Consider the following 27,756-nt stretch of genomic DNA (forward strand, 5'->3'; position numbering starts at 1 on the left):
ACCCAAAAAAAAAAAAAAAAAAAGGCAATGTGCAGGCCACTGGTGATTGTGGTGAAATTGTTCATGTGTTCATTCCATCCTTAAAACACCTTGCAAGGAAGATAAGGCAAGAGAAGGAAGATGTAAAAGCTGAGGTTCACAGAGAGTAAGAGGACTGACTAGTCATATAGCTCCTGTTACCTTCCAAAGTGCTCTCAGGAAGATGTTGGACGACTACACTTTTTCACTTTTCTTTTCTTTCTTTCTTTCTTTCTTTCTTTCTTTTTTTTTTTTTTTTTGCCTTTCTCACTCTCCCCTACACTAATTCTTATACTAAATGTCAACTGACACAACTGATCACCACATATGGTTCCCCATCCTGGTCTTCCAGCTTCTTCAATTTTGCAAATATAAATAAGATCCCAACAAAAGCATTCGAATCCTTGTAGACAGCCAGCCAGACATCCTATGGAGGTCCTTACCATCACCTTTCCATGGCTCACCCAGGGTACCCTGGCCACTACTTAGAGAAGGCGTCATGAGCTCAGACAGACTCTTCAGCAAAGTCGGGACCTTCCCTCCCTGGCCATGAGAACCACTGTGGGAATGAGAGGCTGAGAGCTTTCAAAAGATGATGAAGATTTCTCAACTTCATTCCTTTGGGATCTGTCACGGCCAGGAAGGGAGAAATTGGAAAAAGCAGCTTTCACAAGCTGCCAAATCCATGTCCTAGTCCCGGGGGATAATTAGCCAATGAGGTTGTGTGGAGCTGACGTAATGCTGGCAGAGGCTAATGTTTTATGGTTGGACATGCAGCCTCTTGATATTCAGCTACAGGGCTAAAAAGGATGACATCGTGAAAGGCCAAGAAACTCATACTCATAACACCACCACTTAGCTATCTGCATCCTAGAAGTAATTTGTAAACTTTAAGTGATCCGTCTTTATCATGAATAGTTTACAAAAGCATTTGTTAAACTATAAATCTGCTAAATCTTATTTTATATAAATTCTTTGTTATGAAAAGAAATTTCTAAGCATCTCCAAAGAACAAAGACAATTTAGAAAGTTTAATGTAACAAAAGAAAGAATTAGAAGAAAGGGAAGCTTTCCAACAAGTAAAGTCTGTCTGTGGCACTTTAATCCCACTACCAGCACACCAAGTTTAAAACTGTCCGACTTGCTTATGAAAACAATTTTTGAAACTGCGTACAGTAAGCCACAAGCTTTCCGGAGACCACATATCTCACAAAAATCGACATTCTTAACCCTGGAAGTAGTCTGAGATGCAGGAGGTAAGAATCAGTGAAAAAAGGAACAAAAGATATTAACACTGCTGCTCTGAGCATAGCATATACCATTAAGCTTCAAAAAGAATACCTGCCATTTTAATAAAAATTAGTAAACCTGGAACAGGTATTTGGCTTAATGGTTAGGTTGCCACTCGGAATGTCCATGCTCCATACCCACGTGCCTGGATTCAAGTCCCCGCTACACTCCTGATTCCTTCTGATGCAGACCCTGGGAAGCAGTGGCGATGACTCCAGTGGTTGGGTTCCGCCACCCACGAGAGACCCAGACTGAATTCCTGGCTCCTAGCTTTGGCCTGGTCCAGCTCAGCCCCAGGCATTTAGGGAACAAACTGGCAGAATGGAGGTATTTCTCTGTATCTCTGCCTTTCAGATAATTTTAGAAAGTTTTTTAATTGGGGCTGGCACTATGGCACAGAGCATTAAGCTATCACCTGTGACACCAGCATCCCATATGAGCACTCCTGGCATTAAGCTACCAGCTCCCTGCTAATGCATCTGGGAAAGCAGTGGAAGATGGCCCAACAACCTGGGCCCCTGTCACCCACTTAGGTGACTCAGATGGAGTTCCCAGGCTCTTGCCTTTAACCTGGCCCAGCCCTGGCCATTGCAACCATTTGGGGAGTGAACCAGCAGATCTAAGATCTCAATATGATACTTCTGTCTTTGTCTCTCTCCTTCTCTCTAACTCTCCCTTTCAAATAAATCAAATCTTCAAAGGAGAAAAAAAATTTTTTAAATTGGTAAATCCTTGAACTTAATATGCCACAATGAGCTCCCAGAACCTAGACAAAACAAGGAATATCAAAAAGAAAAAAATTTAAATCCCTAGTTAATAAGCTAAAAATACATAGCTCTACCAAGTATGTGCTAGCTCCTGACTTAAGAGACAACTTTTGGTTCGATCCTGGGCAGAGGTTTGGGGATACCTAGTGACATGGACATAAACACTCTGTAGTTTATATGTCTTTACAACTTCACTAAAACCAATGAAGGGAAGTTAGAGATGACCAAAACATGACTCTCTACACTGGATAAAGGAACTGAAGAGTCGCCCTTAGCAGGTAATTTGTACTTGCTCTTAGGGGAATACTTCTCAGGACAAACTGCTGGATGAGGAACCTGGGTACAGGATGAAGTGGCTATAATCTATCTAGCCTCTCCGGTACTTCACTTTGCTCACTCATTAGTATACATTATTCAGCTTTTACCATGTAAGTGCCCTCACAGACGCTGGATGTAGAATGATAAAACATTAGCAGGTAGGATGCTGCCTTCAGTTTACAATCCAGCAAGAGGACTGCATCTTGAAGAAGCGAATGAAAAATGTCATAAGCATCATCTCTGTTAGGTTCAATGAAAGCAGAGGGAACGACAAGTATGAAAACAGGGGAGGAGGGGCTATTTCTGAGCACTGAAGGGTGAGCCTGGAAATGAGGAGGAGGGAGGGCGGGGAGGAGGGGGGACTCAGCAGCACAGAGGACGAGCACAAGTGGAAGCTAAGCCGGGAGGTGTGACGAGACGGAGCCACACACACCAGGGAACAAAGCAGCAGTTCTGACTTCAGGATTAGGTTCTACTCGGGCTCTTATTCTAAACCACTCATTCCGTGTGGGGAAGGGCCACAATTTTCCCCTAGATTATCAAAACCTTTCATGTAACATCTAGCATATGACAAATTCTATCAGTAATAATTCCTTCAAATTTATAAAGGTATTTCTGAAAACATCCATACTAACTACCTTAGTTGTGATTAAACATAAACCTAGGAACATTAAGTCAGCTGACCAAAAATCTAAAAGCAAAGGATCTTCGGGATAAAGTTAATGGAAGATTATTTGCAAACATCTCACGCACTGACTTAGCAGATATAAAACTCGGCTGTTAAGAAGTTTCTCAAGGCCTCCTCAGAGGAAAGCGGGAGGGAACAGGGGCATTCTTCCTCCCAGAGCCAACAAGGACCTTCACACAGCAAATGTTCCTCCTCTAAAGATATACAGGTTTAAATTTAATTCCAACTCACAGAAACTGTTTGCCACATCGGAAAAAATTTCTAATGCACGTTTATGGCAAGACACTCAAGAGGTCTTGCTTAGTTTCAAACATGACGCTGGTTTTGGCCGTAGATGCAGAGTCAGAAATCTTACTACACTGTAATTCAAAAATAGCACCCCCTGTAATCCTTGTGAGCAGGTACAAGGGTCACTGTGGAAAACAGAGCAGATCTGTCCACACAGGGTCGAAGAGGCCGTCCCTACACAGAGGAGGGCTAGGAGGAAGAGTCCAACACAGGTACTCTGAGAGAAGAAAAAGTCACAGGAGCTTTCTGTTTAACAGTCACATGACTGCATTCTGGGGGCTGGCGTAAGACAATGCAGAAGGGGTCGGAAATAGACCGTACTGGAGAGGGTGTGGAAGGCACGGTTAAGACACCACTTGGTTCTCACACACTCCATTTAAGAATGCCAGGGTTCAAGTCCCACCTTCCGTCCAATCCAGCTTCCTGCTAATGCACACCCTGGGGGGCAGCAAGTGATGGCTCAGGGATTTGGGTCCCTGACATCCACAAGGGAGACCTGGAGTGAGTTCAGGGCTCCACGCTTTGGCTTAGCCCAGACCTGGATGTTGCTGCCATCTGTGGAATACTCTGTCTGAAACAGAAGACATAAATAATAAAAACCATAAAAATACTCTACTGGGACAAAGGAACCTACTCTAGTCACAATGGCCTATTAAAAGCTACCATGTAATTATTTTGGGATAAACGGTCCGAAGTTCACATGAAAAGCAACACAGAGTAGTGGTAAAGAGCATGGAACCGGCAGCCAGAGCACCTGGGTGGGATCTTAGCCCTAACGCTTACCAGATGTGTGGCACTGGACACGTTCCATAGCCACCGGGTCTCTCAATTTCCTCATCCGTAAAATGGAATAATATGAGCTAGAAATGATCACTTGGTCTTTGCCCTCATTCCAGACCACATAGCTCCCAAAAGCGGAACTTTGAATTTCCTGAGTTGTAAGGACCAGCAGAGGTGAAAGGAGCATTTGTTATTCCTAACGAGCTCTTTTCATCCAGACCTTTGGAAAGCCCCAAGGACGGTGGGGCTGCCAGGGGAGCAGCTATGTTCAGTCCTACTCCCTGACTTCCCGGGAAGGGAGAAAGGCCGGAGATCAACCTAACTACCAATGCCCAGGGATCTAATCAGTCATGCTCACATAATAAGGCCTGAGTCAGAATCCCGAAGCATGGGGTCTGGAGAGCTTTCGGGTTGGCAAGCACACGGAGGTTCTGGGAGGGTGGGGAGCCCCGCAGAGAAGGCCGGGAGTCGCCCAACCAGCCCCTCACATCCAGCTCTTCCCTCTGGCTGCTCCTGAGGTGCAGCTTTGTAATAAACGACAGATGGAAGTGAAACACCTTCCTGAGCTCTACGGCCTGTTCCAGGAAACAGTCTAACTGAGGAGGGGTCACGGACCTCAGATCTGTAGCCACGTCAGATGGCTGGCTGTAACCTGAGGAGCCGCATTAAGGACTGGCACCTGAGGTTGTGGGAGTCTCCTGGGACTGTGTCCTCAATCTGTTGGGTCCATGCTAACTCCAGACAGTGTCAAAACCAAATTAAATTGTAGGAACAAGTCAGGGCCCTTCAAGAACTGAAGAACTGGTTGCCAGTAGAGGGAAAAACTCACGCATCCAAGATCAGATGCCAAATATTGAAAGTAGCAGCATAGGAAAAACAAAACAAAGCAATGCAGCTCTTTGTTCACACACTGTAAGCCCTACTTAAGAACTAGCTACTACAATTTTAATCTTAATATTTTTACATTTTTGTTGGAATGTACAAAAGCCACTCAGAATTCCATAATCTAGAAATGTGTCTCTTGAATTCTGTGTGTTTTTTTTTTGTGGTTTTTGTTTGTTTGCATTTTCCTCTTTAGTCTCTTATTTTTTAATTTTTATTTTATTTATTTTTTTATTTTTTGACAGGCAGAGTGGATAGTGAGAGAGACAGAAAGCAAGGTCTTTCTTTTTGCCTTTGGTTCACCCTCCAATGGCCGTTGCGGCAGCCGCACTGTGGCCGGCGCACCGCGCTGATCCATAGCCAGGTGCTTCTCCTGGTCTCCCATGGGGTGTAGGGCCTAAGGACTTGGGCCATCCTCCACTGCACTCCCGGGCCATAGCATAGAGCTGGCCTGGAAAAGGGGCAACCGAGACAGTATCTGGCGCCCCAACCAGGACTAGAACCCAGTGTGCTGGCGCCGCAGGCGGAGGATTAGCCTAGTGAGCCGCGGCGCCGGTCCTTTAGTCTCTTTAAATGTGGTTAAAAAAAGGCTGTCCTACTTAAGAATACTGGAAACAATAAAAGAGAGGAAGAGAGAGATCTCCACCTGTGGGCAGATCTTTAAATGGAAAACTATCCCTGGGTTTAGGCACGGCAGGACTCAAGAAATGAGTGAGGGCCGGCGCCATGGTCACTAGGCTAATCCTCTGCCTGTTGCGCCGGCACCCTGGGTTCTAGTCCTGGTTGGGGCGCCAGATTCTGTCCCGGTTGCTCCTCTTCCAGGCCAGCTCTCCGCTGTGGCCGGGAAGACAGTGGAGGACGGCCCAAGTGCTCGGACCCTGCACCCGCATGGGAGACCAGGAGAAGTACCTGGCTCCTGGCTTTGGATTGGTGCAGCGCGCCAGCAGTAGCAGACATTTAGGGGGTGAACCAACAGAAGGAAGACCTTTCTGTCTCTCTCTGTCTATAACTCTCTCTCTCTAACTCTGCCTGGCAAAAAAAAAAGAGTGAGGGTGGGTCGGGGAGAAGGTAACCTCAGGGAGGAAGCTCAGGAGTTGTCTCTACAGGTGGTCCCTCTCACTTACAGATGATCTACAACTCGTCTCAAGCCTTGGCAAGAGGTAAGACATAGGGCTGGCCTTGTGGCATAGCAGGTGAAGCCACTGCCTGTGACACCGACATCCCATATGGGCGCCAGCTGAGTCCAGCTGCTCCACTGCTGGTCCAGCTCCCTATAATGGCCTGGGGGAGCACTGGAAGATGGCCCAAGTGTTTGGTCCCTGCACCCAGGTGGGAGACCTGGAAGAAGCTCCTGGCTCCTGGCTTCAGTCTGGCCCAGTCCTGGCCATTGCGGCCACTGGGGAGTGAACCAGCGGATGAAAGATTCTCATTCTCTCTCTCTCTCTCTCTCTCTCCATAACTGCCTTTCAAATAAATAAAATAAATCTTTAAAAAAATAAAAAAGAGTGGGCAGAGGCAATGTAGTGGGACACAGTTTGCGCTTGGGTTTTGTTTTTTAAGTATTACCTGCAGAACTACTTCCTGCTTACTCCCTGCAGAAGTCATTTTGACTCCAACCTCCTGGTGCCCAAATGAGCTCAGCGTGCTCCAGAGTGGAGGTGAAAGGCAACTCTTGGATTTGTTACACCCAATGGGGCATTTTTCTGTTGTATATAAAAGGAAAAAAGCCATAGAATGTTCCATGAATTAATACACCCACTCATAGGCTTTGAAAACCACAGCAGTAGAATAGTGCCACTTCAAAGGCATAAGAACATAGTTTGACTGAAACTGATCAACTTAGATTTTCTCTGAAAACTAACTAGACAGAAAAAAGGGACAGAAATTGGGAATTAAAGCCAGAGTCCCTAAATCAGTTGTGATAGTAGTTGTCAGTCTTATACTGATTTAGAGTTTTGATGTAAAGATCATTTTAGGCTTACAACAATAAAAGATAATTTCATTAGTTTATAAAAATCAACTTTACTGAACTTTAATTTAGATACAAGAAACTTCACCCAGTGCACTGAACAATGCATTTGGACATACATATGCCTATATAATCTATAACAATCAAGAGATACAATGCAGTCATCTCCCTAAAATTCTATTATGCTTCTTTGTAGTCAATTTTTCCTTCTATTTGTCTTTTATTTTTATTTATTTGAAAGACAGTTACAGAGAGAAAACACCAGAGAGAGAGAGAGGTATTCCACCTGCTGGTTCACTTCCCAAATGACTGCAACGGCCAGAGTTGAGCCGATCTGAAGCCAGGAGCCAGGAGCTTCTTCTGGGTCTCCCATGCGGGTGCAGGGGCCCAAGCACTTGGGCCATCTTCTACTGCTTTCCCAGACCATAGCAGAGAGCTGGATCAGAAGTAGAGCAACTGGAACTTGAACTGGTGCCCATATGGGATGCCGGTGCTACAGGCCAGGGCTTTAACCAGCTAAGCCACAACACCAGCCCCTCCTTCCACTTATAAACCCAGGCAAACATTGATCACTATATGTCACTCCAGAGAAACTGGAAATTAGTTTCTCATACAATCTTTTCCTTAAATGTTTATTCATTTACTTTCATCTACTTGAAAGGCAAAGCAGCAGCAGAGATTGATATTACGCCCACTGATTCACTCCCCGAATGCCCACAGCAGCCAGGCGAAAGCCAGAAGCCCAAAACTCCATCTGAGTCTCCACGTGGGCATCATTAGCCTCAGCACTGGAGCTGTGGTCTGTTGCCACCCAGGATGCCTTAGCAGGAAACTGGATAAAAAGCACAGTAGGGGCTGGCACTGTGACAAAGCAGGCAAGGCTGCTGCCTGCAGTGCCGGCATCCCATATGGTGTCAGTTCGAGTCCCAGCCGTTCCACTTCCAATCCATCTCTCTGCTATGGCCTGGAAAAGCAGTAGAAGATGGCCCAAGCCCTTGGGCCCCTGCACTGCTGGGGGAGACCTGGAGGAGGCTCCTGGCTCCTGGCTTCAGATTGGTGCAGGTCTGGCCATTGCAGCCATCTTGGGGGTGAATCAGCGATGGAAGACCACTCTCTCTCTCCCTCTGCCTCTCGGTAACTCTGCCTTTCAAATAAAAATAATTTTTTTTAAAAAGCATAATAAGCCAGCACCATGGCTCAATAGGCTAATCCTCCGCCTGCGGCGCCGGCACCCAGGGTTCTAGTCCCAGTTGGGGCGCCAGATTCTGTCCCGGTTGCCCCTTTTCCAGGCCAGCTCTCTGCTATGGCCCGGGAGTGCAGTGGAGGATGGCCCAAGTGCTTGGGCCCTGCACCCGCATGGGAGACCAGGAGAAGCACCTGGCTCCTTGCTTCGGATTAGCGCGGTGCGCAGGCCGCAGCAGCCATTGGAGGGTGAACCAACGGCAAAAAGGAAGACCTTTCTCTCTCTCTCTCTCTCTCACTGTCCACTCTGCCTGTCAAAAAATAAATAAATAAATTAATTAATTAAATAAAAAAGCATAATAGCCAGGACTTGAATCAGCTCTCTGATACAGAATGCCAGTGTCCCAAGCAAGGGACCTTGCCTGCTGAACCCAACACCTGTCTCTCATACAATCTGGTTTTGTTTTTATTTTAAGACTTATTTATTTATTTATTTATTTTGAAATTCAGAGTTACACAGAGGGAGATCTTCCATCTGCTGGTTCACTCCCCAGATGGCTGCAACAGCCGGGGCTGAGCCAGGCCAAAGCCAAGAGATCCTTCCAGATAGTCCACGTGGGTATCAGGAGCCCAGACGCTTGGGCCGTCTTCCATTGCTTTTCCCAGGCCACTAGCAGAGAGCTAGATTGGCAGTGGAGCAGCCAGAACATAAACCAGTACCCACATGGGAAGCTGGCAGTACAGCTGATGGCTTTACCTGCTATGCTACAATGCCGGCCTCCATACAATTTTTAAAATTGGGATAAAATTCACATGCCATAAAGTTCAATCACCCAAAGTGCATAATTCAGATTTTCATATATTCTCAGCTTGTGCAACAATCACCACTATCTAATTCCAGAATCCTTGTTTTGAAACATTTGAGTTAAATTTTTTTAAGATTCATTCATTCAACAAGCAGAGTGACAGAGGGGAAGAGACAAAGAGGTCTTCCATCTGCTGGTTCACCTCCCACATGGCCACAACAGCCAGGGCTGAGCCAGTCTAAAGCCAGAAGCCAGGAGCTTCATTCGGTTCTCCCACATGGGAGGCAGGGACCGAGTACCTGGCCCATCCCAGGAGCATCAGTGGGAAGCTGAACAGGAAGCAAAGCAGCCAGGAAGGTAACCACACCCTGCCGGGGGGACCCCAGCATCACCAGCACCTGCTCACCCTCTGCACCACAATGCAGGACCCCCAGCTCTTTTTTTAAAAGATTTATTTTTATTTATTTCAAAGAGAGTCACAGAGAGAGGTAGAGACAGAGAGAAAGGTCTTCCATCCACTGGTTTACTCCCCAAATAACTGCAACAGCCAGAGCTGAACAGAGCTTCTGGGTCTCCCATGTGAGTGCAGGGGCCCAAGCACTTGGGCCATCGTCTGCTGCTTTCCCAGGTGCGTTAGTAGGGAGCTGGATCAGAAGTGGAGCAGCCGGGACTCAAATCTGGCGCCCATATGGGAAGCCAGCGCTGCAGGCGGGGGCTTTAACCCGCTATGCCACAGTACCGGCCCCCCACAGAATATTTTTTATTATTCCAAAAAGAAATCCTGTTAGCAGTCTTGCCCCCACTGCCGCCACACACTCCCTCCTCACAGGCCTTGACAGCTACCAGTCTACTTTCTGTCTCTGCTGATTTGTCAATTCTGGACATTTCACAAAAATTGAGTTACAAAATATGTGGCCTTCTGGGTTTATCTTCTTTCACTTGGCACAATGTGTGGTTGGTTTTTTGTTTTTGTTTGTTTGTTTTTTGTTTTTGACAGGCAGAGTTAGAGAGAGAGACAGAGAGAAAGGTCTTCCTTCCGTTGGTTCAACCCCCAAATGGCCACTACGGCTGGCGCGCTATGCTGATCCGAAGCCAGGAGCCAGGTGCCTCCTCCAGGTCTCCCACATGGGTGCAGGGGCCCAAGGACTTGAACCATCTTCCACCACCTTCCCAGGCCAGAGTAGAGAGTTGGATCGGAAGTGGAACAGCCAGGTCCTGAACCAATGCCCACATGGAATGCCAGCACCACAGGTGGTACCCCAATCTGCTACACCACAGCACCAGTCCCTCCCATGTAGTCTTTTTTTTTGTTTTTTGTTTTTTTTTTTTGTTTTTGTTTGTTTTTGTTTTTTTTTTGACAGGCAGAGTGGACAGTGAGAGAGAGAGACAGAGAGAGAAAGGTCTTCCTTTGCCGTTGGTTCACCCTCCAATGGCCGCCGCTGCAGCCGGCGCACCGCGCTGATCCGATGGCAGGAGCCAGGATCCAGGTGCTTTTCCTGGTCTCCCATGGGGTGCAGGGCCCAAGCACCTGGGCCATCCTCCACTGCACTCCCTGGCCATAGCAGAGAGCTGGCCTGGAAGAGGGGCAACCGGGACAGAATCCGGCGCCCTGACCGGGACTAGAACCCGGTGTGCCGGCGCCGCAAGGTGGAGGATTAGCCTATTGAGCCACGGCGCCGGCCCCTCCCATGTAGTCTTTACCCAGTTTCCCTCAAATGGTAACACCTTGCAAAACCGCAGTTCAATACAATGAATGACACAGACACTGCTACATTCAGGATAAAGAACAATCCCATTTGGGGCGGGTATTGTGGTACAGCCAGTTAAGCCACCACCTGCAATGACAACAACCACATGGGCACCAGTTCAAGTTCTGGCTGCTCCACTTCCCATCCTGTGCCGTGCTAAGGCACCTGGGAAAGCAACGGAAGATGGCCCAAGTACTTGGGGCCCTGCCACCCACGTGGGAGACCTGAATGAAGCTCCTGGCTTCATTCAGTCCTGGGTCCAGCCCGGACTGCTGCAGCCATTTGGGGAGTGAACCAGCAGATGGAAGATCTATCTCTCTGCATCTCTACCTTTCAAATAAATAAATAAATAAATAAATAAATAAATCTTTACCAAAGAAAAGATAAAGAGCAATTGCATCACTGCCCGGATCCCTCCTATTGCCCTCCTACAGCCACTCCTACTTTCTTTCTGGCCCTGTGCTACCCTTAGCCCCTGACCATCACCAGTCTGTTCTCCATATTCCTCATGTTGTCATGTCAAGAATGTTATACACACAGAATCATACAGGCTATCATCTTTTAGGATTAGCTTTTTTTTTTTAACTTAGCATAATTATCTTCAGAGTCACCCAGGATATTTTATTTATCAACAGTTCATCATCTCTTTAAAATTGCTGAGAAGTAGCCCACAGGCTACTTTTTTTTTTTTTTTTTTTTTTTACAGGCAGAGTGGACAGTGATAGAGAGAGACAGAGAGAAAGGTCTTCCTTTGCCGTTGGTTCACCCTCCAATGGCTGCCGCGGCTGGCGCACTGTGGCCAGCCCACCGCGCTGATCCAAAGCCAGGAGCCAGGTGCTTCTCCTGGTCTCCCATGGGGTGCAGGGCCCAAGCACTTGGGCCATCCTCCACTGCACTCCCTGGTCACAGCAGAGAGCTGGCCTGGAAGAGGGGCAACCCGGACAGAATCCGGCGCCCCGACTGGGACTAGAACCTGGTGTGCCGGCGCCGCAAGGCGGAAGATTAGCCTACTGAACCGCGGCGCCGGCCCCACAGGCTACATTTTTAAAAAAGATTTATTTACTTAATTGAAAGACAGAGTTTTAGATATATGGGGGGGGGGGGGGACAAAAACAGAGAGAGAGAGGAGATCCTTCACCTGCTGGTTCATGCCACAACAGCCAGGACTGGGCAAGGCCAACAGCAGGAGCCCAGAACTCCATTTGAGCCCAGAACTCCATGTGAGTCCCCGCCATGGGTGGCAGGGGTCCAACCACTCAGGCCATCTTCTACTGCCTTCCCAGATGCACTGGCAAGGAGCTGGATCAGAAGTGGAGCATCCAGGAGTCAAACCTACGCCCATAAGAGATGCAGGTATCACAGGTGGCATCTTAACCTGCTGTGCCACAATTCCAGCCCCAGCCTGCATTTTAACATTTATTGGGGTCAGCCACTTGAGCTATCACCTGCTTCCTACCAGGGAATACATCAGGAAGAAACTGGAATGGAAAGCTAAGACTCAACTCTAAGCACATGGATATGTGGGCATCCTACCACCTGCCGCCTGTCCCCATATCTTACATTTTCAAGAGTGTCATATAGGTGTAGTGGCAAAAGCCGCCACCTGCAGTGCTGGCATCCCATATGGGCGCTAGTTCAAATCCTGGCTACTCCACTTCTAATCCAGCTCTCTGCTATAGCCTGGGAAAACAGAAGATGGTCCAAGTTCTTGGGCCCCTGCACCCGCATGGGAGACCCAGAAGAAACTCCTGGCTCCTGGCTTCAGATTGGCGCAGCTCTGGCCATTGCGGCCACCTGAGGAGTGAACCAGTGGATGGAAGACCTCTCTCCCTCCGTCTCTCTCTCTCTCTCTCTCTCTCTCTCTCTCCTTCTCTCTGTAACTCTTTCAAATAAAATAAATTAAAATAAATAAATTTTTTTAAAGTGTCACATAGTGTCATTCAAGGTGTACTCTTCTGAATCTGGCTTCTTGCATTCAGGATATTGTTTCTGAAAGTCATCAAAACATAAGTGTCATCAGTCAGCAGTCTCTTCGTTCTTATTGCTAGTGGTACTCTAATGTGTGCAGGTACCACAGTTTATCCACTCAGCTGATAATGAACACCTGGGAGGGTTCCAGTTTTCGGTTACTAGGAACACAGCTGCTGTGGACCTTCAGCACAAACGTGAAAGAACAGGACTGCTGGGTTATACAGCAAATATGTTTACCTTTCTAAGAAACTGCCAAATTGCCCAAAGATTTATTTATTATTTTTTGAAAGTCAAAGTTACCGAAGAGAGGGAGAAACAGAGAGCAAGAGGTCTTCTATTCACTGGTTCACTCCCTAAGTGGCTGCAATGGCCAGGGCTGACCCAGGTCAAAGCTGGGAGCCAGGAGCTTCATATAGGTCTCTCATGTGGGTACCAGGGCCCAAGTACCTGGACCATCTTCTGCTGCTTCCCCGAGCTACTAGCAGGGAGCTGGACTGAAAGTGGAGCTGGGGGCCGGTGAGTGGCGCAGTAGGTTAATCATGTGCCTGCGGTGCCGGCATCCCATACAGGTGCCGGTTTTAGTCCCAGCTGTTCTTCTTCTGATCCAGCTCTCTGCTATGGCCTGGGAAAGCAGTAGAAGATGGCCTAGGTCCTTGGGCCCCTGTACCTGCGTGGGAGACCTGGAGGAGGCTCCTGGGTCCTGGCTTTGGATCGGCGCAGCTCTGACCGTTGCGGTCATCTGGGGAGTGAACCAGCAGATGGAAGACTTCTCTCTGTCCCCCTTCTCACTGTCTATAACTCTACCTCTCAATAAATAAATAAAATATTTTTTAAAAGAAGAAAAAGTGGAGCTGCTGGGACATGAATCAGCATGCATGTGAGATATCAGCATCTCAAGTGGTGACTTTACCCACTATGTCAGCCCCAAACTGTTTCCTTTTCTTTCTTTCTTTTTTTAAAGATTTATTTGGGGCTAGTGCTGTGGTGTAGCAGGTAAAGCAGCCACAGTGCCAGCATCCCATGTGGGCATCATTTTGAGACCCAGCTGCTCCACTTCCGATCCAGCTCTCTGCTATGGCCTGGGAAAGGAGAAGATGGCCCAAGTCCTTGGGCCCCTGCACCCACGTGGGAGACCTGGAGGAAACCCCTGGCTCCTGGCTTCGGACTGGCCCAGCTCTGGCTGTTGTGGCCATTTGGAGAGTGAACCAGGGGTTGGAAAACCTCTCTCTCTCTCTCTCTGCCTCTGCCTTTCAAATAGATAAATATATCATTTTTAAAAAAGTTACTTTATTTGAAACGCAGTTCAAGAGAAAGAGAAAGAGACACACAGAGAGAGCACTTCCATCTGCTGGTTCACTCCCCAAATGGCTGCAATGGCTGGGGTTGGGCCAGTCTGAAATCAGGAGCCAGGAGTTTCCTCTGGCTCTCTCACGTAGGTGCCCAACATCTGGGCCATCCTCTGCTGCTTTCCCAGGCACAGTAGCAGGGAGCTGGATCAGAAGTAGGGCAGCCTGGACCAAAACCAGCACTCACATGGGATGACAATGCTGCAGGCAGAGGCTTAGCCCACTATGTCACAATACCAGCCCCACACATTGTCTTCTCAAGTGGATGGACACTATTTTACATCTACCTGTCATGAGTTCCCATTGCTCCACAACCTTGCCAATACTTAGCATTGTCTTTTTAGCTTTAGCTGATTCCACTGGGTAAATGAATGGTCGTCTCACTGTGGTTTTAATTTGCATCTCTCTGATGACTGATAACGTTCAGCATTTTTGTGTGTGTGTGTGGGGGGGGGACAGGCAGAGTGGATAGTGAGAGAGAGAGACAGAGAGAAAGGTCTTCCTTTACTGTTGGTTCACCCTCCAACGGCCGCTGTGGCTGGAACGCTGTGGCCGGCGCACTGCGCTGATCCGATGGCAGGAGCCAGGTACTTCTCCTGGTCTCCCATGCGGGTGCAGGGCCCAAGCACTTGGGCCATCCTCCACTGCACTCCTGAGCCACAGCAAAGAGCTGGACTGGAAGAGGGGCAACTGGGACAGAATCCGGTGCCCCGGCCGGGTCTAGAACCCAGTGTGCCGGCGCCGCAGGCGGAGGATTAGCCTATTGAGCCGTGGCACCGGCTAGCATCTTTTCATGTAATTATTGGCCACACATACATTTTAGAAGCCTCTCACTTTTTTTTAAAAGATTTATTTTATTTGAAAGGCAGAGTTAGAGAGATGTAGAGATGCGGGGGGGGGGGGGAGGGCTTCCATCCGCTGGTTCACTCCCCAGATGACCACAATGGTTGGAGCTGCACCAATCCGAAGCCAGGAGCCAGGAGCCTTTTCCAGGTCTCCCATGTGGGTACAGGGGCCCAAGGACCTAGGCCATCTTCTACTGCTTTCCCAGGCCATAGCAGAGAGCTGGATTGGAAGTGGAGCAGCCGGGACTCGAACCAGCATCCACATGGGATGTCAGTACTGAAGGGTTGGCTTTACCTGCTACGCCACAGCACCAGCCCCCTGCCCACTTTTAATTAGGTTATTTTCTTATAATGTGTTTTATGAGTGATTTATAAATTCTAGGTACATCTCTGTTTTCAGATATATGTAATATTATAAATATTGTCTCCCCTTCTATAGTTTGCCTTTTCATTTTTTTCAATGTCTTCCATTTATACAACAATGCACAGGAAGATAAAAAGTGTTTGAACTCAACAAAGTTCAATTTAGTAATGCTCCCTCCAAAAAACAAACAAACAAACAAACAAAAGAGAACATGAATGTCACAGTCCATGCTTTCATGTCCCTCAGCTTTCACAGTTAGGTCTAAGACCCATTTCCAATGAATATTCTTTTGTGTTTACTCTGAAGTTAAGGGTCAATATTTGCTAAGATAGCCAGGTCTTTCTTGATTCATAAACTGTTATATAATGTTGCCACTAAACACTCAAAACCACTGCCACAACCCCTGCCATTTCAGAAGAGAAAAGCCCCACTGCCTCCCCTCCCAACCCCCACGAACTCAGAGAGCACAGGACTGAGCAGCCAGCGTCACCAGTCCATAGGAGGAGGAATCCAACTTCCAGACAACAGGCAAATGTCTTTTTCTGAAGCTAACACAAGTGTTCACACAGAACGGGAAGAAGAGAGTGAGTCCCATCATTTTCCCAAGATGCTGTGGGGTGTGTCAAATTTATTCTCACTCATAATTGTTCAGTATATTTTTAATTAACATCAATGGAAGCAACTGACAATATATGGTCTTCAGCGATACAGAGGGGTAGCATAAGAGATACAGAGATTAGCGGTTGAAATCCAGGTGATGAGGAGTGCACACGATGTGATCTTGGGTAAACCACACCAAACAATCTTAGTCCCCAGTTTGTTCATCTATAAGTCACAGGCTTTATATCTAAGATCCCTTCTTAATAAAACATCCTAGAATGTCAAGAGCAAGCCTAGGGGCAGGTGTTTGGCACAATAGTTCAGATACCACTTGGGATGCCCACATCCCACATCAGGGTGCCTGGGATCAAGTTCTGGTTCTGGTTCTGCTTCAGATTCCAGCTTTCTGCTGGTACAGACCCTGAGAGGAGCAGGTGATGGCGCATGTGGTTGGGTCCCAGCCACCCATGTGAGAGATCTGAATTGAGCTTCGGGTACTTGGCTATGGCCTGGCCCAGCCCTGGTTGTTGTGGGCATTTGGAGAGTGATCAGCAGATAGGCACTTAACTCTCTACCTTTCAAAAACACAAATTATTTTTTTAACAAAGGAAGTCCATTTGTTCATTCTTTGAAAAGTCAACAAAAATGGCCCCAAAAGAGAGGCCCAATTGTGAACATTTATCTAATGCAGAGCTCTGGCTAGCAGATTTTCTCTGTTGTTTGTTTTATCTTGTGTTTCTACACAAATTAGACATCATATAATCTTTCTAAGCACTGTATTTTTGACAGATTTATCTATTTATTTAGAAGGGGAGAGAGAGAGAGAGAGAGAGAGAGAGAGAGAGAATGAGAGATCTTCAATACGCTGTTTCACTCCCCAGGCTGAAGCCAGAAGCTCCATCTGGGTCTCCCATGTGGGTGGCAGGGACCTAAGCACTTGGGCGTTTCCATTGCTTTCCTAGGATATATCAGCAGGGAGCTGGATCGGAAGCAGACCAGCGAGAACCTGAACTGGCACTCTGACGTTGGAGGCCAATGTCACAAGTAGTTGTCTTAACCTGCTGTACCACAACACACACACACACACACACACAAATTACTACATTCTTATCTCTTGATTTTTAGCATTTCCAGCAGCACTTATCCTCAGGAAATAATACACCAACAAATCATCTTTATTTTACATGTTCACCTCAAAAACAAAACCAGTATTTCTCAACTTCAAAATACAAATGAGGAGCTTGTCAAAATGCAGGTTCTGACTCTGCAGGTCTAGGGGGGTCTGAGAGCTGCGTTCCTACAGGGTCCTGGCTGACACGGACAGACACTGCTGGCCTCCAACCACACTTCGAGGAGCAAGGTGTTAAAGACTCAGGTCACAGGCTGGTGTCATGGTGTAGCAGGTAAGGCTGCAGCTTGCACCGCTGGCATCCCATAGGAGCACCAGTTCGAGTCTCAGCTGCTCCACTTCCAATCAGCTCCCTGCTAATGTGCCTGGGAAAGTGGCAGAAGATGGCCCAAGTGCTTGGGTCCTTGCACCCACAGGAGAGACCAGGAAGAAGCTTCTGGTTCCTGGCTTTGGCCTGGCCCAGCCCCAGCCATTGCAGCAGCCATCTGAGGAGAAACCAGCAGATGGAAGCTCGCTCGCTCTCTCTCTGCAACTCTGACTTTCAAATATATAAATTAAGCCGGCGCCGTGGCTCAATAGGCTAATCCTCCACCTTGCGGCGCCGGCACACCGGGTTCTAGTCCCGGTTGGGGCGCCGGATTCTGTCCCGGTTGCCCCTCTTCCAGGCCAGCTCTCTGCTATGGCCAGGGAGTGCAGTGGAGGATGGCCCAGGTGCTTGGGCCCTGCACCCCATGGGAGACCAGGAAAAGCACCTGGCTCCTGGCTCCTGCCAGGATCAGCGCGGTGCGCCGGCTGCAGCGGCGGCCATTGGAGGGTGAACCAGCGGCAAAGGAAGACCTTTCTCTCTCTGTCTCTCTCTCTCACTGTCCACTCTGCCTGTCAAAAAAAAAAAAAAAAAAAAAAAAAAATATATATATATAAATTAATCTTTTAAAAGAAAAAGACTCAGGTCACAGGATCTCTCTGGGTCACCTAATTAATATCAACACTCTACACTTGCAACACCTTACACAACCAAATATTTCACACATTAGTTTTAAGGCACTGATTTGAGGAATATAATCCAACTGATTCTCAAGAGAATATACTAAGATAACAACTCGGAAAATTAAGGCTTATTTAATTAATGTAAGTGCCTGAGAGCCTATTAACATAGTAAAGACTGGCAATATGAGCTTCAGCTTTCTGATAACAAGTACGTGGATTGCTAAGAGGATTTTCACACTTACCTAGAGCCACAGAACAAAACTTATTACAAAAAAAGTACTCCCAGATAAGTAATGTATTTTATACTAATGCCACCATTTTATGCCTAAGAGAAGTCAGAGTATCCTTTCCCACCAAAAACAAACAAACAAAAAGCATCTGTGTTTCTTCTACAAAAACTTCTGAAATGTTCAGCAAATTATGAGTAAGTGTACACAGGAAGCAGCTAGGGCTCTGCCAAGAACATGGCCCAACAGAAACACTGCAAAGATAAATTTCAATAAATCTTACAAAGCAGAAACAAAGGCAGAAATGTAACAGAGATTTACACAGACAAGGTGAGTCAGAGGGAGCATCTCCTCCTCACTGTGCCCTGCATGGCCGTGGGTCGGGGAGGTGGGGGCTCGGTGGGCTCCGACTGCAGAGTCCCCAACCATCACTCTAGCTCCTTGTCCGAAACGCTGTTTCTGTTTGTTTTGGTCTTTTACCATTACAAATAATGCTGCTTTGAACATCCTTATATAAAAATTTTATATATCTTTTCGTTTTCTTAGAACAAATTCCCAGAAGTATTTCAACGTTACAGAAAAACATATTTTTTTAAATTTTATGAGTTGCCATATATCAAAAGGGTCGTGATGAGCTGTCAGAATATCCAGGAAGCAATAAAAACGCTCTTCATCCAACAGTATTCAAAACTCCAACAACAACGATGACGAAAACACAAGGCACTTACTATGTGCCAGGAACTATTATAAGCACTTCACATAGATGAACTCACCGAGTACCTATGACACGTTCCTGAGGTAGGTGCTATCAGTACCCGCACTTTAAGAATGAACTAATACACACAGAGAGGTAACACGAGTCATCCAAACTCACAGGGCTGCTGAGTGCAAAGGCTAGGAAGTGGTGTGGCAGAACTCACCTCTGAGCAATGCATGTGCACGCCTCACCCCTTCTGGTGAGGGCTGGCCACTGTGGTCACAGCAGAATTCAAAACTGAAAACATTTTTGATGTATTTATTATTTCTTTAAAAACTGGACAATAAACTCATTACGTGTTAGCATAAATAATATGACAAACATTATTTTCCGAAACAAATTAAAAAACAGGGGAAAGAATGGCCGGCACCGCGGCTCACTAGGCTAATCCTCCGCCTGCGGCGCCGGCACACCAGGTTCTAGTCCCGGTTGGGGCGCCGGATTCTGTCCCGGTTGCCCCTCTTCCAGGCCAGCTCTCTGCTGTGGCCCGGGAGTGCAGTGGAGGATGGCCCAAGTCCTTGGGCCCTGCACCCCATGGGAGACCAGGATTAGTACCTGGCTCCTGCCATCGGATCAGCGCAGTGCGCCGGCCGCAGCGTTCCAGCCGCGGCGGCCATTGGAGGGTGAACCAACGGCAAAAGGAAGACCTTTCTCTCTGTCTCTCTCTCTCTCACTGTCCACTCTGCCTGTCAAAAAATTAAAAAAAAAAAAAAACTGAATAAAAGGGAAAAGAATGCTACTGTTTTACCACTTTTGCAAACATTCTGATATGGGATATGCTACAATTCTGCATTCACCTGTTGAGGTGTCACTGTGCATTCATGGTAACACTCCAGGGTAGTTTACTCCTCAGACACTGACAAGTCTCAGGGTACCCTGGCCAGCCTCAGACCACAGCCTGGGGACCTCTGCCGTCAAGGCGGGCTGCACAACCACGAACACGCCTACCTGGAACATACCCCAAACTCGTGGGTGAATTATGTACTCAAGGATCATTAAGGGCTTGCTACGTACCTTTACACACCTGGCAGAAAACACATGAGACAAACTCCCCACTGTGTGGCAGTGCCATTCTAGTAGGGAGACAGCAGCGACCAACAAACACATGAACCGTGTGTGTTGTCGAATGACAACTGGTATGAAGAAAAATAAAAGCAGGGCATTACACAACAGTGGTCAGGGAAGACTCAATTCACAAAGTCATACTTAAAGATCTGAAGGAACCAGAGGCCAAGCCGGGGGCTCCAGCAGGAGGAACAGCAGTGCAAAAGCCCTGGCACGGGAGGGACAGTGTGCAAGGGCAGCAAAGAAGTCGACACCCTTGGGACAAACAAGGAAGGGAGGGGAGGAGATGAATTCAGAAGGCTGGAGGCCTGCAGGCAGAGCTTCGCGCTGAGTGAGGACGGAAAAGACCTGATTTTTTTTTTTTTTTTTTTTTTTTTTGGACAGGCAGAGTGGACAGTGAGAGAAAGAGACAGAGAGAAAGGTCTTCCTTTGCCGTTGGTTCACCCTCCAATGGCCGCCGTGGCCGGCGCGCTGCAGCCGGCGCACCGCACTGATCTGATGGCAGGAGCCAGGTGCTTTTCCTGGTCTCCCATGGGGTGCAGGGCCCAAGCACTTGGGCCATCCTCCACTGCACTCCCGGGCCACAGCAGAGAGCTGGCCTGGAAGAGGGGCAACCGGGACAGAATCCGGCACCCCGACCGGGACTAGAACCTGGTGTGCCGGCGCCACAGGTGGAGGATTAGCCTAGTGAACTGCGGCGTCGGCCAAGAAAAGACCTGATTTTAATTTACAGGGGATCTTGTGAGTAAGTGGTTCTCAAACTAAAGACCCTGAATGCAAACAGCTTTTCCATGTGCTACTGTGAACCCTTAAGCTTTTGAGCCTCAGTTTCCTCTGTAAAATGTGAAAATATGGATACCGCAAAGAGCTGGAGAAGATGAAGTGAGACGAGCACCTTGAAGTCGTGACATCACGACAGTCTCACTCCTGCGCTCTGCCGTGTGCTGCGCTTCGCGAGTCCCCGATGTTCACCCTGCTGCCACCGCCACCTAGTCCTGTGATTCCGTCGAGGGGCTGAGCGCGCCCGAGACCCCTGACGCCATGAGCTCAGCCTCATCGCTGCCCGTCAGCTTGACAGGAAAAGGCAAAGAAAGCAGGTTTTTATGTTGTTGATGGCAGAGCAAGGTTCTTCAGTATTTTTTCCTTGTTATTATAAAGAAAATTCTTTCAAAAATAATGCATGTGGTAATCATAAAAGTAAAGATCCAAAAAAAAAAAAACCAAGATCGTAGGAGACTCGTCTTTATTTAATTTGGCACCGTTTCAAGAAAGCTAAAATTGTGGTGTTCATGGCCTTGACAGCTTGCCTCACCCAAAAGGAAACAAAAAGGATGGGAGACATACAGAGGATTTCAAATCCCTTTGATCTGGATCCCAACTCTAAGGAGACCCCAGATAAATCAATGAGTCAGAGACAGGGCAGTCAGAGGTAAGCCAGGAACCGATGACAACAGCTGACCGACTGCCTACCTGTCTGCTGAGATCATCAGCCGGGCCAGGGAGACAGGCAAGATGGAAGCCCAGCAGAGAACCATGGGAGCTACAGCACTGCGACCACACTGCCCAGGGCGGGGTGGACCCCAGCCACTGTTTGTGTCTCCACCTCTTCAGAAGAGAGTCTGAGTGGTGACATTAACATGGAAAAACCCAAGGAAAACCAGGATGAGAAAAATGATCAACAACCTCACCCATCAGAGGTCGCTCACGATTTCTCTGTGAGTATGCGATGGCAGGACGCTGGACAGGGGTAAGGAAAGCAATGCTCCTTTCATCTCGGCACTAATTAACTATGTGACTTCAGGAAATACATTAACCTTGATGGGCCAATTTCCTCACCTTAAATACAGAGGAGAGCAAGAAAATACCTCAGGTTTCCTTCAAGATCTGAAAATCCCTTAGATATGAACAAAAGTGTGCTTGGTTTTAAAGGCCACATTAACGTTCACAGCATTGAGAGACCCAGAGAGAAGGCACTGCGAAGGTCCCAGAGCTTTCCAGCTCCACCGACCTCTGAGCCGCGGAGTCCACACAGGGAGGAAGAGGTTCCTTCGAGAGCCAACATACCCCCGAAAAGACACAGTTACCCATCCGCAGCCTGCCCTTTCCGCACCGCCACCCCTCCTGCAGCCTCGTCTTCATTAGCTTCTACTCCCCTTCTCCAGCTCACACTATTCTAAAACACACAGGTCACAGGGAATCTAACAATCAGAGATCTCGGAGACGGGGAGGAAGTAGGGGGAACCAAGTACAGAGACATCAAGAAATGAGAGAGTAAACGAACTAAGTTTGTTCTGTGTGTGTGTGTGTGTTTAATTTATTTGGAAGGCAGAGTTAGAGAGAGAGAGAGGTCTTTCTTTTATCCTCTGGTTCACTCTCCAAATGGCTGCAATGGCTGGAGCGGGGCCAGGCCGGAGACAAGAGCCAGGAGCTTCTTTCAGGTTTCCCATGGCAGGGCAGGGGCCCCAGGGCTTGGGCCATCCTCAGCTGCTTTCCCAGGTCATTAACAGAGAGCTGGATTAGAAGTGGAGCAGCCAGGACTTGAACCTGTACCTGTATGGGACGCCGGAGCTGCAGGCAGTGGCTTAATCCACTACGCCACAGCACCGGCCCTGAGATATTTTTTTAAATTATAATTTAACAAGTATCTTTTAGTAGTGTGATGGTTAATTTTATGGTGTCAACCTGACTGGAGCAGGGAGTACCCAGAGCCCTGGAAACGTGTTCAGGTGTTGTTTTGGGTGTATGGATGGGGGGTTCCCAATAAGATGAGCCGATGAGTTTGAGTGGACCAGGTGGGAAGACCCGGTCTGGATGGGGCAGTGCCGACCACCGGCAGGGGCTGCTGGAGAGACCACGTGCAGAAGAAGGTGAACAGGTCTCTGGCTCCGACTCCTGGGACTCTGTCCATTCCTGCCTGGGCCATCAGTTGCTGGCCTTTGAACTCCAGGGCTCAGACCACTGGCTCCTTTGCTGGTACTCAGGCTCTTAGCCTGGAACTGAGATTCACAGCCTTAGTTAGCTTCCCTGGTTCTGAGGCCCTTGGACTTGAACTTGCCATGCTACAGGCATCCCAAGGTCTCCAGTCTGCAGACAGCAAATCAGAAGTCACTAACAACCCCCGCTTCACAGACCTACACTGCTATTCTCTCCATTCTCTCTCTCTCTCTGGAGAACCCTGACACAAATGGGTAACATGCACGTGGTATAAAACATAAAAGATTTAAAAGGCATACGGTTAAAAACAAGAGTTTTCTGAGGCATAAATCAAAGAGGGCACTTAGAGGATTTCAGTATCCAGGCTGGGCTCTATTTCTTACCAGGGCTCATGTCACATTTTATAAATTTAATATACACTCCATATATTCTTTTGCTCTTGAGTATTCCTATAACAACAACAAGCTTAAAAGGGAACTCAATATTTTTGGGGGTCAAACAGTTTCTTCCACCCCAGTCTCCTCATCCTCCAACCTCTTTCCCTGAGGCAGCCACTGCCATCAGTTTCTTATGGTCTTGGGTGTGGGTGTGGGTGTCCACACATATACACATAAAAGAGAGAAAACACCCTGATTCCCTAAATGTGCCTCATCAAGATCAAGCGTATGTCATGAGATAAAGCAAACCAAGAGGACGGTCTCAATCCTTTTTCTACGAGAGAAGTCTGCCCCAAACTAAGAGGGATGCACTGTCTGAACACTGGCATGGGGCCCGCCCTTTTGGCTGTCAAGAGCTGAGCCCTAGCATTTCTCCATTCTAGAATACACCAGAGTCAGTGCTTTGCCCGACAGCCATAAAGTCAGCTCAGGTCATTCATTTTCTAATCACAGGGATCCAGACAGGTTTTCATTGGGACTCCAACTGTGGCTTGATCAGAGCACTTGTTTAGCAGGAAGGTAGGCAGGACACACCACACGTTCTGTGAGATGAAAGAATTTCAGCTTTGAAAGTCATGCTTTCAACAGCACCTGCTTTGGGCAAAGACTGACTAAAATACAAGATAGTGGCTAGAGGACTCATTGCCTAATCTCAGAAAAGCTGTGAAAATACTTGGGCATAATCTTGATTCAAAAGCTTGTGCCTGTTTATCTGGGGAAATGGGCCAAACCAATTTGCATCATTCATTCAAAAATGCTGCCTGCCACGTGCCAACTTCAGGAGCCAATGCAGAAGAACCCATCGCCCTTGAGAAGCTAATAATCTAATTAGGGAGACAAGTAAAGATGATAACCAGTAGACAGTAAGGCAGTCCCAGGGGAACAGCAGGGGCACAGAAGGCAGCACCTGACCTGACCCGAAGGATCAGAGACCAGCAGGCAGGAGCCTCAAAGTGTTCCTGTACTTGAGTGTGTCCCATAATCTCCAAGCTCCACGGACCGAATGAAAACTGTTAATGAGCACATGAAGTGCCCGAAACTCTGCTAAAATAGTATCCTAAACTCTGACTTAAGGTAGAAGCTTTGCCTCTTAAATCCAGTTGTAGGGATATAGTTAAATCAGGAATTGAAGGACAGGTGTTTAAGCTCGTGGTTAAGACACGCACACCCCACAGCAGAGTGCCTGGATCTGATTCCCAGCTCCAGCTCCCGGCTCCAGCTTCCTTTCTGTGCACACCTAGGGAGGCAGTGGCAATGCCTCAAACACCGGGACTCCTGCCAGCCAGAGGAAGAACTGGATGATGCTCCCAGCTCAAGCTTTGGCTCCGGCGTGCACCCCTGGCCGTTACAGGCATTGAGGAGTGAACCAGGGGACGAGAACTCTGTCTGCCTCTCAAATAAAATTTTCTTTAAAAGAATTCAAATAAGAATATTAAATAACGGCCGGCGCCACGGCTCACTAGGCTAATCCTCCGCCGGCACCCCGGGTTCTAGTCCCGGTTGGGGCGCCGGATTCTGTCCCGGTTGCTCCTCTTCCAGGCCAGCTCTCTGCTGTGGCCTGGGAGTGCAGTGCAGGATGGCCCAAGTGCTTGGGCCCTGCACCCGCGTGGGAGACCCAGAGGAAGCACCCGGCTCCTGGCTTCGGATCGGCGCAGCGCACCGGCCGTAGCGGCCATTTGGGGACTGAACCAACAGAAAAGGAAGACCTTTCTTTTTGTCTGTCTCTCTCTCTAACTCTGCCTGTCAAATAAAAAAAGAATATTAAATAATAGTTTTGCTCATAACCATATATTCACAGAAGTACAGAACATCCTATTGCTAGACAATCTCTAGCTCACATAAAGTCTAAACGTCTTGAATTTTCAGTAGAATTACTGAATTTATTTAGGGAGATCCTATCATAAATGATGCAGCATGTTACTCTCTCTAGCTGTCATATTACTGTTACAATCCACCTAACAGTGCTAGCACTTCAGAACAAAATGATAACAATTTTATAAACACACTATTAAGGTGGTTTTTTTTTTTTTTTTTTTTTTTTTTTTTTTTTTTTTTTTTTGACAGGCAGAGTGGACAGTGAGAGAGAGAGACAGAGAGAAAGGTCTTCCTTTGCCGTTGGTTCACCCTCCAATGGCCGCAGTGGCCGGTGTGCTGCGGCCAGTGCACCGCGCTGATCCGATGGCAGGAGCCAGGTGCTTTTCCTGGTCTCCCATGGGGTGCAGGGCCCAAGTACTTGGGCCATCCTCCACTGCACTCCCTGGCCACAGCAGAGAAGGTTTTTGAACATTAAGGAATGGCAGGTACTGGAGAAATTAGTTTGGTATTACTCTTTCCTACCCCAATCTTCTCTACTTTTACAAACGTAAGCCAGAGAACAAAGTCCACACACAGTACAGACGATTCCTGGCAGGCCTTTTCTTCTACCTATGTCACCCTTGTCGGTTTCACCTGCACTTGTCTTATATAGTATTATCCTTTCTAAGTTCTATGAAGTAGGTGGTACAACAGATGGACGGCTAGCCCTGCCCAACGTATGTCATAGGAAAAACAGCTCTCGGGCAAGACATGTATGTCTCTGTCCCCTTTAGGACTGGGAACACTGAGACCACCATAAGGTAGAGGGTACTATCTTTCAACCTTTAAAAGCTACCAGAATGATGGGACCAGCATTGTGGCACAGAGAGTTAAGCCACTGCCTGCAATGCCAGCATCTCATATGGGCACCATTTTGAGATCTGGCTGCTCCACTTTCTATCCAGCTCCCTGCTAATGTGTGTGGGGCAACAGCAGAAGATGGCCCAAGTGCTCGGGGCTCTGCACCCATGTGGGAGATCGGGAAGAAACTCCTGACTCCTGGCTTCAGCCTGGCCAAGCCCCGGCTGTTGTGGCCATTTGGGAGGTGAACTGGAATATGGAAGATCTCTCTCTCTCTTTGTGTGTGTGTGTGTGTGTGTGTGTGTGTGTATAATCTCTGTGTAACTCTTTCAAATAAATACATAAATCTTAAAAAAAAAAAAGCTACTAGAATAAGGGGCTGGCATTGCAGCACAGTGGGTAAAGCCACCATCTGCAATGCCAGAATTCCATATGGGCGCCAGTTCAAGTCCTGGCTCTTCCACTTCCAATCCAGCTCCCTTCTAATGTGCCTGGAAAAGCAGCAGAGGATGGCCCAAGTCCTTGGGCCCCTGCACTTGAATGGGAGATCTGGAAGAAGCGCCTGGCTTCTGATTGATGCAGCTCTGGCTGTTGTAGTCATCTGGGGAGTGAATCAGTGGATGGAAGACACCTCTCTCTCTCCTTCTCTCCCTCCCTCCCTCTCTCTCTCTCCCTTTTTCTTTCTCTCTCTGCCTCTGCCTCTCTGTAACTCTGCTTTTCAAATAAATAAAATAAATCTTTTTAAAAAATAAACAAAATGTACTAGGCTGAACTAACCAATGAATAACCAAGTGACTAAAGAAGATGCTAACATCTGCTCCTCAAGATAAAATATGCACTTGCCCACACCTAGCAAAGGACTGGGATACAGACAGGAAACAAAGACCTGAGTGAGTTTAACTGGGAGCTATTTCATCAGACAGATGGGACACATTCAGATAAGCACACTGACTCGTTTAGAGCACAAAGCTCAACAGCTCTGTGGGAGGAAAAGGAAAGGGAACATGGAATGAATGCATATACGAGCAGAAAAATTCAACTAATACATGACTCACTTCTGGTCATAAAACCAGAAAAAAATATGGTAGCAGCACCTTCCCTTGTGGTCCCTTCTCTGTCCGCAAGGCTTAAGCTGCGAGCCTTTGATCTGTCTTCAACTGACACCCCTCTGTGTCTTCAACATCTACCTAAGCTCCCCCCAGGGAGAGCAGGGGCTCAGCTCTGCTGGACCAACAGAATCGTGCTCCTCCCAGAGAAGGCCAGTGGATGGGGGGTCCCCAGATGCCACTTGTATGAATCTGTATAAAGATATGCTCTGGAACAGGGAAACGCTACAGATCACATCTGAGTAGAAGTCTAAAAATAACAAAAGAACATTCCCTATTTTTAGATAATTGACTTACAAGTTTAAAAACACTAAAAGTAGAAGAAACCATTAAAAATTAACTGGAATTTTTAAAATGTTTTAAAGGACACTTCTGACTTGGAAAACAGTTTTCAGAGAGAATTTCAAAAATCCTACATTCCTTCTGTGAACTGCCTCCAGCTCAAACTCTCCCCATCTCCAGATTTTAGTACCCATCCCATGTGATATCAAGAGCATTTCCACAAAACCAAAAAAAGATACATTAAAGATGATGCCACAAAACAGAACAGCTAAGGAAAATTTTAAAACATGCTTTCACAAAGACATAAAATACAAT

General features: G+C 47.5%; 1 protein-coding gene across 6 annotated transcripts in view; it reads right to left on the reverse strand.

Annotated features, from left to right (window-relative positions):
* MRTFA (myocardin related transcription factor A) overlaps window positions 1-27,756 on the reverse strand; it is a 208,803-nt gene that overhangs the window by 79,496 nt on the left and 101,551 nt on the right. The gene's annotated exons all lie outside the window — the stretch shown is intronic.

This window comes from Oryctolagus cuniculus, chromosome 11, assembly GCF_964237555.1.
Source record: "Oryctolagus cuniculus chromosome 11, mOryCun1.1, whole genome shotgun sequence".
Classification (NCBI taxonomy): Eukaryota; Metazoa; Chordata; class Mammalia; order Lagomorpha; family Leporidae; genus Oryctolagus; species Oryctolagus cuniculus.